This window comes from Eubalaena glacialis, chromosome 2, assembly GCF_028564815.1.
Source record: "Eubalaena glacialis isolate mEubGla1 chromosome 2, mEubGla1.1.hap2.+ XY, whole genome shotgun sequence".
Taxonomy (NCBI): domain Eukaryota; kingdom Metazoa; phylum Chordata; class Mammalia; order Artiodactyla; family Balaenidae; genus Eubalaena; species Eubalaena glacialis.
Genome location: NC_083717.1, coordinates 188,879,768 through 188,891,865, shown reverse-complemented (window position 1 = coordinate 188,891,865; position 12,098 = coordinate 188,879,768).

Genomic DNA, 12,098 nt, shown 5'->3' with positions numbered 1-12,098 from the left:
CAATAAACATTGACTGGGTGAAATGAACAAAAACGTCATGATTAAGAAGACAGGGCTCGGGCTTCCCTGGTGGCGCAGTGGTTAAGAATCCGCCTGCCAATGCAGGGGACATGGGTTCGAGCCCTGGTCCCGGAAGATCCCACATGCCGCGGAGCAGCTGGGCCTGTGAGCCACAACTACTGAGCCTGCGCGTCTGGAGCCTGCGCTCCGCAACAAGAGATGCCGCGCTAGTGAGAGGCCCGCGCACCGCGATGAAGAGTGGCCCCCGCTCGCCGCAACTGGAGAAAGCCCTCGCACAGAAATGAAGACCCAACACAGCCATAAATAAATAAATAAAATTTAAAAGAGAAAACAAAACATTCTCTTTATAAATTTGATCTTTAAAAAAAAAAAAAAAAAAAAAAAGAAGACAGGGCTCTTCTGTCCAAACCTTGTGAATAGCCTGGTAAGGAAAATGGAACTATAAACAAATCCATACACACTGGGATGGTCAGTTGTACAACAGATGATAGTAGAAGGAATTACCGTAATGGGGATTCATGAAGTTACGTGTGCAAAAAAGTGAAGTCCCTTACACCACGTTTGGTGTGTGTGTAATAAACATTCAGTGAGCTGGTTGGTTTGGCTTCCTGGTAGACCATTCTTTCCAGAGGTGGAAGGTGTGCGTATGTGTGTGTGTACGTGCGCGTGAACACATGTGCGTGTGTGTCTGCGTGCTTGTGTGTGTCTTCAATCTTCTGCCTTCCAAGGGTTCCTGGTCCACACCCAGTCATATCCTTGGTACCCAGACTACGATGGATGCCTAATGAAAGAAAAGCAAGGGCCAAGATAAGACAAGAGGCAGTTAAAATGTCACCCCAAAGCTTCCTGAGGGCTTTTGAAAGGCAGTATGAGTTATTTTGTATTCTGCATTTGTTCGAAGAATTGCTCGCTGTCAGAGCATCTGGGAACAAGACCAAGAGAAAATATAGCCATCTTGTTCCTACCTGCTGGAGAGCTGTGAGCTGTGGCTCTCAGAGACGTCCCAGGGAGAAGGAGGCGCTGGCTGGGAAACAAGGCTGGGCTGGAAGATGGGAGGTGTCATTGTCTGCAAAATGGGGACACTCGCAGCCTTGAGGGGTTATTGACGAACAATCTGACATCATCTGTGAGAGTCTCTCAGCCAGTTTTCTGGTCTGTTCATAGGAAGGGTCCTTGACCTTGATGACCCTCAGTATCCACATCTGCAAAATGGGACCAATGAGGCACCAAAGGGGGTTATTGTAACTCCTCAAATGAGACAATGTCCCCCCCCCCACACCCGAGTGCTTTATAGACAGCCAGGTACGGCAGAGGTGTTAATTTATTAATTCTTAAAATATGCATTTATAATATATTACTCTCTAGCTAAGGTGAAACTGGCTCCTCTGGTGCATTATGTAATTGTCACGGCCAACTGAACAATTCTCACAGCAAGGTTGTCTGTGCTACTTAGGTGGCCACTGAGAGAGTTCGGGCCCCCAGACAGTTAAACCACACAGGGGCCACCTGGTACTTGAAACACCTCAAGGGCCTTCATAAAACTGCTGGGTGACCACAAACTAACCACCAGTTCCTTTGGAGCCCAGCCCAGGAGCCTGCAGCCGAACCGCGGGAGAAAAGGGTGATACAGCACTTCGTGGCTCCAGGCATCTTGCCCGGGGCAGCCGGCCTGGTTATCAGGTTCTCACAGAGACGGGCCTGGAAAGTCCCACCTGGCTGAGGACTCTGGCTCCCGTCCCCCTCCCCATGTGCAGGGAGCTTCTCTTGGGGGCTGCAGACCTTGAATCTTTAATGTTTTAAAGAGTTTCAGTGACTTCAGGTTTCAAGGGTGTAGGTCTTTCAGACAAGTGGTTGTCATTGCTTTTTCTTGGGCAGCTTTAAAAGGGCAGAAGGGAAGCTGGGACAAACCACATGGTGGAAAGTGCATCCCCTGAGGGGGTGTCTTAGCTGTGTCTTCCCCACCTTGGGCTCGGACAATTTGGAATGGAGCCCAGGAATATTTTGATACCACCCATTTCCTCCCCAAATCTTAAGTCACCCTAACTCTGTTCCTCCCTTCCCGCTATTACACACACACAATCATCTCCCCAAATTTTGTTACCCTAATTCTGCCCCTCCCCTCCCCCAACACACATACACACACACCCCATTATCTTGTTAATTTTCTTCTTGGAAAACTAGCGAGGTCAGATTGCTTAGTTAATCAGAACACGACCTTGAGAGTCAATACCCTGGGTTGGAATGGCACTGTCGCCGTGTGGTGGCTGTGTGGTTTGGGCGGCTCATCTGACCTCCCTGACTGTCCATTGTTTCAGGAGGTCTGGGGGTGGTCTGAGAATATGCATTCAGACAAACAAACCCACCCAGGGGGTGGCTCAGGCACTAGTCCAAGGACCACACTGAAAAGCCTTGCATTAGGGGGTCCACAGGTGACGTTCAGAGGATCAGTGACCACTGGAAAGAGTAAAAAGGGTATTATCACCTGTGTGTGTTTGAGGTGGGTGTCATAGAGTCCCAGAGAGACCTCTGACCCCCAAAGAACTTAGAACCAGGACACAGAGGTGGAAAGATGGGGGGTTGATAAGGACTCCAATGATTGGGGCCTGTCCTCCTCGGGAAATGTGGTGGCCCTGCTGGTGGGGGTGGGGGGTGGGCGTGGGGGAGGAATGAGGACTTCTGTTTAAACAGGTGAAGACCCAGAAATGTGGGTGGACAGCAAGGTATCTGAATGGCAACGTCCCAGGAAAAGTAAGAGGCACCAATCAGGTCCCACCAAGGACTGGACTGTGGGGAATTTCAACGTACAGACCAGTGACAGTGTAGGGCAATGTAGACCCGGAGAGTAGTTCCAGGGAGTAGAGAACTGGGGGAAATTGTAGGTGGCCAAACAATGACGGAGGAAGGGACAGGGGCTTTACGGATGAGGCGGGACTTGAGGCATTCCTGGAACAATGGTGCATGCTTATTCTCAAACGTAGCTTATGTAGAAAGAAAAAAGAAGAAGATTCCAGGAACCCACAACATTTCTGAAATGTCCCCTGTTTCATGAGCCTTTGATGATACTTGAGCTAAAGGAAACTTGGGCCCGGATCCTTTCTACCTGGTCCACCACATGGACTTTCACCCAGAAAGCATGGTTGTCTTCAATTTGAAGACATGTTTCACTTCAGGTGGTTTGTTTCCTGACATCCCCACTTAGAAGTCAAAACCTCTAGTCCCAAGAGTCTCATGGAAGTCCCATCCTGCAGGGTGGAAACCTGGAGAGGCAAACCTTGACCAATTTTTCAGGACACAGAACAAAACAGAACAGCCAACGAACAGACTTTGCTGAAGTGCCGATTGTACAAGGCAAATCACCCCCGTCAAACTTCTGCCAGCCGCTTTCAAGAGATGAAAGGGAGCTGGGCTTCTCTGTACTGCTCAGTGTGCCCCCTCCTGCTGCTGAAGAAAGTAGAAAGGGAGGGGAGAAGAACGACAGAGGAAAAAATGTCAGAAAGACTCACTCCAATCTTGTGCATGCTTATTGAGCACCTACTATGTGCTGTGCCCGACTCAGGGCATAAAAGGAGAAGGTCCTGGGACCACCTCCTCACTTGTAGCTCCTGGCCTCATGCCTCTCCAGTCGGGTATAAGACTCCAAGGCAGTTAGGACTGCCTAGGACTGCTCCCTTACCTGTGGGTCCCATCTCTGGAAAGTCATTCCCTGAGCCTCTGTTTCCCATCTTTAGGAAGGAACAGAGAAGAAATAACAAAATCAACTGGACAATAAGGTTTAAAATGGCAATAAATACATATCTATCAATAATCACCTTAAGAATAAATAAGGAAGATGTGGTACACGTATACAATGGAATACTACCCAGTTATAAAAACGAATGAAATATTACCATTGGCAGCAACATGGATAGACCTAGAGATGATCATATTAAGTGAAGTAAGCCAGACAAAGACAAATATTATATGATATCACTTACATGTAGAATTTAAATATGATACAACTGAACTTATTTACAAAACAGAAACAGATTCACAGACATAGAAAACGAACTTATGGTTGCCGAAGGCGAAAGTGGTGGGGGAAGGATAAATTAGGAGTTTGGGATTAACAGATACACAATACTGTATATAAAATAGATAAACAAAAAAATCCTACTATGTAGCACAGGGAACTGTATTCGGTATCCTATAATAAACCATAATGGAAAAAAATATGAAAAAGAATTTATTATAGGATACCGAATACAGTTCCCTGTGCTACATAGTAGGACTTTGTTGTTATTCTTGAAAGTGATTCATGAAAGAATATGAAAAAGAATATACATGTATAAATATATATATTCTTTTTCATATTCTTTCATGAATCACTTTGCTGTGAACTAACACAACATTGTAAATTAAATATACTTCAATAAAAAATAAAAAAAGAATAAAAATAAAAAAGAATAATCACTCCTCCCCATTCATGTTCTCTCAACAGGAAGCTGATATGATAGAAGGAGTAACACAGAGACAGGTTTTTGAAACTGAAACTCCTTAGGTAGGAGGTGGGCTTCACACTCTGTGCTTCCATCACTACCCATAGGTATTTTAGTAGCCCACTTCTTATTTCCCTCCGCAAGCATCTGAAGAATTAAAAAAAGAAAATCAACATTGGCAGTTTCTTCTTTTCATCTAAAGGCGGAGGCCATCAACCACTCCTTGAAAAGAAGTGAATTTTGCAATGTGAATCCACGTGCCGTATTAAAAGCCTTGGGACCACATGCACTTTGGTGTTCTGAAAGTTTCAGATTTCAGATGGTAGTATGTTGCATGCTCAGTTTTATTTAACATGCCCAGTGGGGCCTGGGGCAGCACCCTGCCATCAAACACATGAGTATTTCTGCAGGAAAATGTATGAATATGAGCACGAACTGGGATCAATAAGGACTATAAATAGCCTCCTGTCAGCCCAGGTCAAACTTTGCTGCCAGATGAGTTCAGCTCAGGTCAGGTGTTACAGCCAAGTTAGTTCCAAAATTTAGGTTTTCAGAGTGTTTGAACTTTCAGAATTGTAGATAAGGAGCTGCAGACCTATGATAATAACCAGCATTGATTGCATAACCAGTGCCAGCCTCTGTGCCAAGTGTGCCCAGTCACTGCTTCCCAAGTGCCATGCAAGGCTGGTGTTGCTTTCACCCCCAAGTTGTAAGAGGGAAGCCAAGGCTTAGCGAGGGTCACATGGGTAACAACTAGTAGGGTGAGGTCTGCTCTCTCTCTCTCCAACTCCAGAGCTTACTTTCTGAACCAAGACATCAGACTAAAACCCATGACTGTCAACTGGGGGGTCTAGGAATAGCTTAACAATCAAAGTGGTTTACAGGGGCCAAGAAAGCAGCTCATTCTGGCATTCCAAATTTACTGGTACCTCTTTCTAGCCAAGAAGAAAGGATAAAGTTAACATAAGGAAAATCACAAAAGGAGTCAAACATAGACACACTAATTTCTCCCCTTGGGTGTCTAGGAATCAGGAGTCTGGGGTCTAACCAGCCTGGAATTTTCACCTCCAAAAGCCATGGAGTCTCCTCCTTATCTTTCCCCAGTCCTGTTGTGAGAGCCTCATTACTGCCCTGTCTTGGGATTGGCTCCTTCTGGCGTTCCCCACCGCACTAACAGCTTGATCTTCGCAAAGGATATATATCTCTAAACATGTCATTTCTCCACTGAAAACACTCCAGGGCTCCCTGCCATTTACAGAAGTTCAACTGTTTTGACCTGGCTTCCAAGGGGTCCAGGGGCCTGCATACCTCACCAGGTCAACTAGACCATGAGATGTTCTAGCATGGGCCCCCATTTTTCCACACTAAATTCTATTGCTATCACTGTTTTCCCACTTTCAGTATCCTTCTATTGTATTTTAAGTAAAAGTCTGCCTGAGTTGGAAGGCCCAGCTCAAACGTCACTTCCTCCAAGAAGACTTGCTTTTGGCCCACGAGGTGGAAGGAAGCCAGTGTGCTCTCGACTCAGCTCTTGTTTTTACTTCACTTGCAATAGCCTTAAATGCCTCTTCGGTTGAACCATTCTTTTAGGTCCACTTTGTTGAATATGGCAAGTTGGACTCCATTTTGTAAATGAAATTATGACTATCATCGAATCTGTAGCTTTAGATAATGTTATGTTGAATAGGTGGAACTCAACAGAGGCAAATACAAAGCAACATTCGTTTGGCTCTAGAATGCTTAGGTTACAAATTCACTTCCCTGTTTTCATAGGCTCCTAACCTAGGTTATTAGATAATAGCCCAAGTGTTAAGACATTGCTCTTCAAATATTTTCCCTAGTTTACAATAACAAGAAATTTAACTGCAAGGATCCCTTATAAGTGATTATTCATCTCCCCAGCCTTACCTATATGCATAGACCATATGTTACATGATTCAGTTATTCTCTAAAAACTCACAATATTTACAAATAAAAGTGAAAATCAATCATTAACTTCTTTTAGCTCCATGCTATTCTAAATGCCACCTCTCTTCTCTGCCCATTTTCTCAGAACAATGTGTATACCACCAGGATCTGTACTGGTTTTCTAGATGTTCTTAGCCTTGAGTTACTAGTTCAAGATTTTGAAGAGATACTTGTTGCTTGCAAACATGGCACTGGAGTCACTGGATGGGTTCCCTTTTTTAAAAATTATTTTGGCCAAGCGGCTTGCAGGATCTTAGTTCCCCGTTCAGGGATGGAACCTGTGCCCCTTGCAGTGGAAGTGCGGAGTCCTAACCACTAGCTGCCAGGGAAGTCCCTGGTTCCTTATTTTCTGTACTCACTCATTCTTGGGCCAGTCAGGTGTGGTAGGTCTATAAGTAGAATTCCAGGGACTTTTTGTGGAATTCTGAATGACACATAAAGGAATACCCAGTGATTTGATCTTTAATGGTGTTTTGGGCAGGTGAGAGGTTGAACTCTTTATAATAAAGGTGGCTTTTCATAGAGAGTTCAGACTATCTGTGATTCTTCAAATAAGCAAGAGGCTCCAGTGCTGAATTTAACCACAGAACAGGACTTTTCCTCTCGTCCGTTGGGTCCTGTGGCATTTCTGCCGGATCAGTCCACGGGGAAGCCCTTCTGTCACAGAGGGCTTTTCTGCTTATTCTCGATGATTCCTACAGACACATCCTCCTCCATCAGTGTCTCAACCTCCCATGTTGCCTTTAGCTTTCGGTCCAGTTCTGATTAGGAAGATGCCCTGACCCTCAACATGCCCCTGGTAACCAAACGACAGACATAAATATCTTTAGCCAATTTGGAAGTTGAAAAGCCTTTGCCAGCCTTGGAGAGCCACATTGGCATTGCCAGGGTGACCTTGGGGACACTTACGGGCCAGCTTGGTCTTCCTAACAGGAGCCATGCCTGCCTGTTCTGTCCCCAAGTCCTCATCTGCTGCTCTCATGAGTTTGCATGTATTTGGATTTAGGGTTTCCTTGTTTTTTTGTCTGCCTTCTTCCACAAACTTCTGACGTTGCTTAGAACTTTGGTAATGGACATGAATCAGTTTCATTGAAATAATAAAGTTACTATTCTAAAATAAAATTAGTTATGATTCTAAATAAAATGTCCCTCCTGGATCTGTTTCTCATCTATCTCTTTACTCACCATGTGTCAGATTCAGTTCAACAATGATAACCACATTTTTTTTTGTTGTAGTTGTTGTATCTGCATTAAAATTCTGCTTTGCGCCGGGCCCTGTGTCTCATGTTGGTGTTTCAGAGGTGATTACTTCCTGATCCTCTCTGATCTCAAGGATCCCCTAGTTCAGAAAAAGATATGGACATTGGCTCATTATACTTGACTTAAACACTTCCTTTTTCCTCAGCCCTTGGAGATGTAAGGAGGTGCCTTGACCCATCTCCCAGGCTGTCCTTGAGAGTGTGGGCAGCTCTAGCATCCCTTTCCTTCTGGAGTCTGGGCCACCAGGAGTGGGCGTTCTTCTGCTGTCACCAAGTAGATAGGACATGAGTGGATACAGGTGACATGTTTCTTCCTTTTGGAAGTGTGGGTGCTGCAACACTCTCTTTTCTTCCTCCATTCCACACAATGCCAGTGAGGAGTGGGTGGTTCCAGCCATGCCATCCAACCGACCACCCTAAGTTCTCTAAATCTTAAACATCTATGTTGATGTGGGGTTGAGATGATCAGACGATGTGCTGCTTGCTCCCATGCCCGTATTGGAAGATGCTTGGAGCACTGCCAGAACTGGATACTGAGATGATACAGATCTTCATACTAACAGAATGTCAAGGCTGACTCTAAGGTCAATGCTAGCACATGCTAAGAATATGGCTTTATGTTCCTGTACTTGAATGTTTCAGCTCAGATTTCATTTCCCTCAGTCTCCTCATGGAAAGCTTCCCAGCTTCCTCTTCTCAATATTATTAATGCCCTTTGCACTTTCTTTCATGATCCCCAGACTATCCCACACCTACCTTTCCATTGCTTTCTTTAAGCATGTGGGCATATGTTTAATGTCTGTGTTCATCATTAGACTGTAGACTTCATTAGGAGGAGTGAGTGACTAAGTCTTGTTCACCATTGTCCTCTCAGAACTTAGTATACCATACCTAGCCCAGAGTAGGTGTGTAATATATATTTTATAGTGGAAACGGGATTCAGTATTTTGTTTCATGACCACAAAGACCTTTTAAGTTATGCAAAATAGATCTTATTATCTGAATGTACAGATGAGGAAACAAGTTCTGGGCTGGTGAGTGAGATCAAGTCAAAGCTCTAGAACCTATGTTTTCTAATTCTTAGCAATATTTTTCAAAAAAAATATGTGCGTTGTTGGGGAAGACCAGAGAAATGTTTGGGAGACATTGTCTGTAGAATGAAGAGTTGGTGGTCATTAAGGTTCATTTTAAAGAATAAATTTAGGAAAACCAGTCATTGCTTACCTAGGTGCTTTTCGAGAGCCTTGAGTATCGAGGCAAGAATATACAGGCGATAAGCATGAATGGCAATGCCTTAGTTCCCTTTCTGTACGGTGGGAGCAAATGTGACTTGCTAGCTCATTGGGTTGTTCTCAGGAGCAAATACAATATCGAGGGTACAAGATTTGGGGAGCCTGTCTCTGAGTCAAATGATGAGGATTTGTCTCCATGACATCCTCATTTTTGGTGCCCCTTCACTGTATCTCTGGTAAATCCTTGGGGTTTGGCTAAAAGCTCAGTAGCAAATGTTTTAGAAAAGATGCTTTCTAAGACTTCTGCTCTTGTAACATTATTTCTGTAGGAGAAATAATTCAAGAACTCCTGTCTACGCCCCCAACCACAGCCAGGATGTTCAATGCTAGGTCTCTGAAAATTCTAGTTCATTATGTTTATTTTCATTTGTTCCCAGTCTCTCTCCTTTTAAGTTTATTGACCAGAGCATGGGCAAGGTGCATTAGATTTGTCTTTAGTATTATCTTGGCAATCTATTTGTTAAGGAAAAAAAAAAATGTTGTCCCTCAGAAAGAGAAGAAAGTTGAGACTTACATGTTGTACTAATGTCAATGCTTACTGGTAACAAGTAACTATATACATCTATTGACATGCTACTTTCAGGTGCCAACACCTCTGAGGCGATGGAGGGCAGACCTACAACTATGAAAGTTTCCCTTTTGTAATGTGACGTATTTTTCAACAAACTTTGCTTTTGCCTAACCATGTCTTTTAACTACCTTCTCACATTTAAAGATTTAAAACAGTCTGTCCCATTCCCAAGGATTTTTGCCCCAGAGTTAATATAGGTGAGCCCATCTTGATGAATAATTGGTGCTGGGGTGAAAGGTCTGTGCTCATCAATGGTGGAAGAAAAATTTTTACTTTTAAGATGTACAAGACTCTCAATGGGGGTTCCATTTTTAGAAATGTATCCCATACCATATAATGCCAAGATTCATTATAAAAATAAATGATTTGTTTTTCACAAACACATTTAAATGTGTAAGACTGACTCTTCCAACTGTGTGAAAAAAGGCAGCCCAAATGGGATTCCTGCTGTATCCAGGGGTTAGACTGGGGTTAGTACCACACTCCTTGAGACTCTGTGTGCCATTCATCTGACACCTGTTTCATTTGGAATCTGGACTTATATACAATCTCATTGTGGCCTCTTCCCATCCCCCACCTCACCCTCTCAAGTGCTCTTTGTGGCATGCTTTCACAGCTCCATCTCATCCAGTTTTTGCTTGTTGGAATTTGGTAGTTGGCTTTTAGTTTCTCTTTTTGAGACAAGAGATCTTTCTGTCTCTCGCACCTAGGGGTGTGTGACTGGCTTAAGAATAGCTTATTTAACTAAGAGCACAACTCACTAGGCTTAATAACCTAGAGAGCTAGTTTAATAGTGGCATCCAGATGGGATGGCATGGATACCTCTGATCTAGGGACATGGGAAATGGGAACCATTCTGTCAGTGAATTTTACTATTCACTGACCAAAAGTCTTCTAGCAAACCTTGCCATCTTCCTGTACTTATGTATGACCATCTCAAAAGCTTTAGCAAAGGCCCTTCTGAGAACACACGATAGAATTCTGGTAGGTTTCTGGAAACCAGGCAATTTATTCCTTGTACTCCTAGCTCCAGTTCTTTATTCATACTTAACAATCGCTCACACATACCTCAAATATTTGAGCATCTATTATGTACAAGAATATACTGTTTTGGCACTGAAAATACAGAGTAAAATAAAATTTTGGCTTCAAAACAACTTTGTGGGGGAGTCAAGCATGTATATAATTACCTAGAATGAGAAGCACGTGACTTCTTTTCTTATGTTTCCCTTTCTCATTTCGTATATGTCTTAGACTCAAATGCCCCCAATCCTCAATGATATCAACTACCAGTGGCAATTTTCTTTTGCCCAAATACCCAAAATGAGGACAAAAGCAGGGCTGGAAGGATCACTGAACTAGGAAACATCAGGGGTGATGAGGAGTGTCTGCCCTACCCCTGCCCGACATATGTGGGTCCACAAGCCAACCAGGTTGTGGCTCTCAGTTTCAGTTCCTGGGCTGTGAAATGGGGCTATTGGTAACTGCTCCTGTCGCTGAATCAAAAGAGTTAGTTTTATGTGAAAGAGGTTTGAAAAGTCTCCAACACCATGCAAATGTGGGGTGATGGTATGAAACAACTCTGCAAAGCTACGTGGAACTTTATGCAAATTGTGAACAGTGTGGAGTGAACAGGCAAGAAGGCAATGGACATTGAATCGTCTACTAATCTCTTGAAAAATATAGAAGCCACTGTAGGAAACGAACAAACCAGCAACATTTTTCAAACAATGTCAGGGAGTTCACAGGCCTCTTGGTGGCCCATTTATGGAATGCTGGAGAACTCTTAAGCCCTCATTGAGAGCTGTTGATCTAAGGCAGCATCTTTGGAACTCAGCAGGGATGATCAACTCAAAGAAGAAAAACCCTGACAAGCCTAGAAATCAGCGAGCACAGGGAAATGCGCCTCTTCTCCATCCTGCCCTGCTGAATATGGCCCTGCATATTTACATCTTATCGTTTCTTCTAGTGAAACAAAAGAACACCATCTGCACAACCACATTCCGCTTCCAGGAAACTGAAATGAGAACGGATGTTGTCTTTCACTGCATGTTTTCATTTCGTCTTCTTCCTTTTATGCGTGACTCTATTTTTGTTATCACACTCTTAAAAGAAAATATATACTTGGAGCATTTTTTTTTTTTTTTTCCATACATGACTCCTTACATTTTCCAAAGCCTGGGTCTTCTTAGGTGCAAGACACCTGTCACCCAGAAGTGGAGAGTATTCCTGCAGCTATTTACCAAAATAGGTTTCAAGCTGCCCCGTAGACACTCCCTCACATCCATCCATGGCAGAGATTGTGCCTTATTCTACTCCAACCCCCAAACTGTCAGCCCTCAGCAAATATGGATTGAGATTGTAAGACCAGAAGCAGGTCAGGAAGTACTGTGAGTGAGGGGGTCCCAGGAAATAGTTCAACAGACCAAGGTGCCAAGTCTTAATCACACTGATCCTTATAACCCAGCCTCCAAGACTGAGGATCCCTAACAAGACAAATAATTCCCCCAAG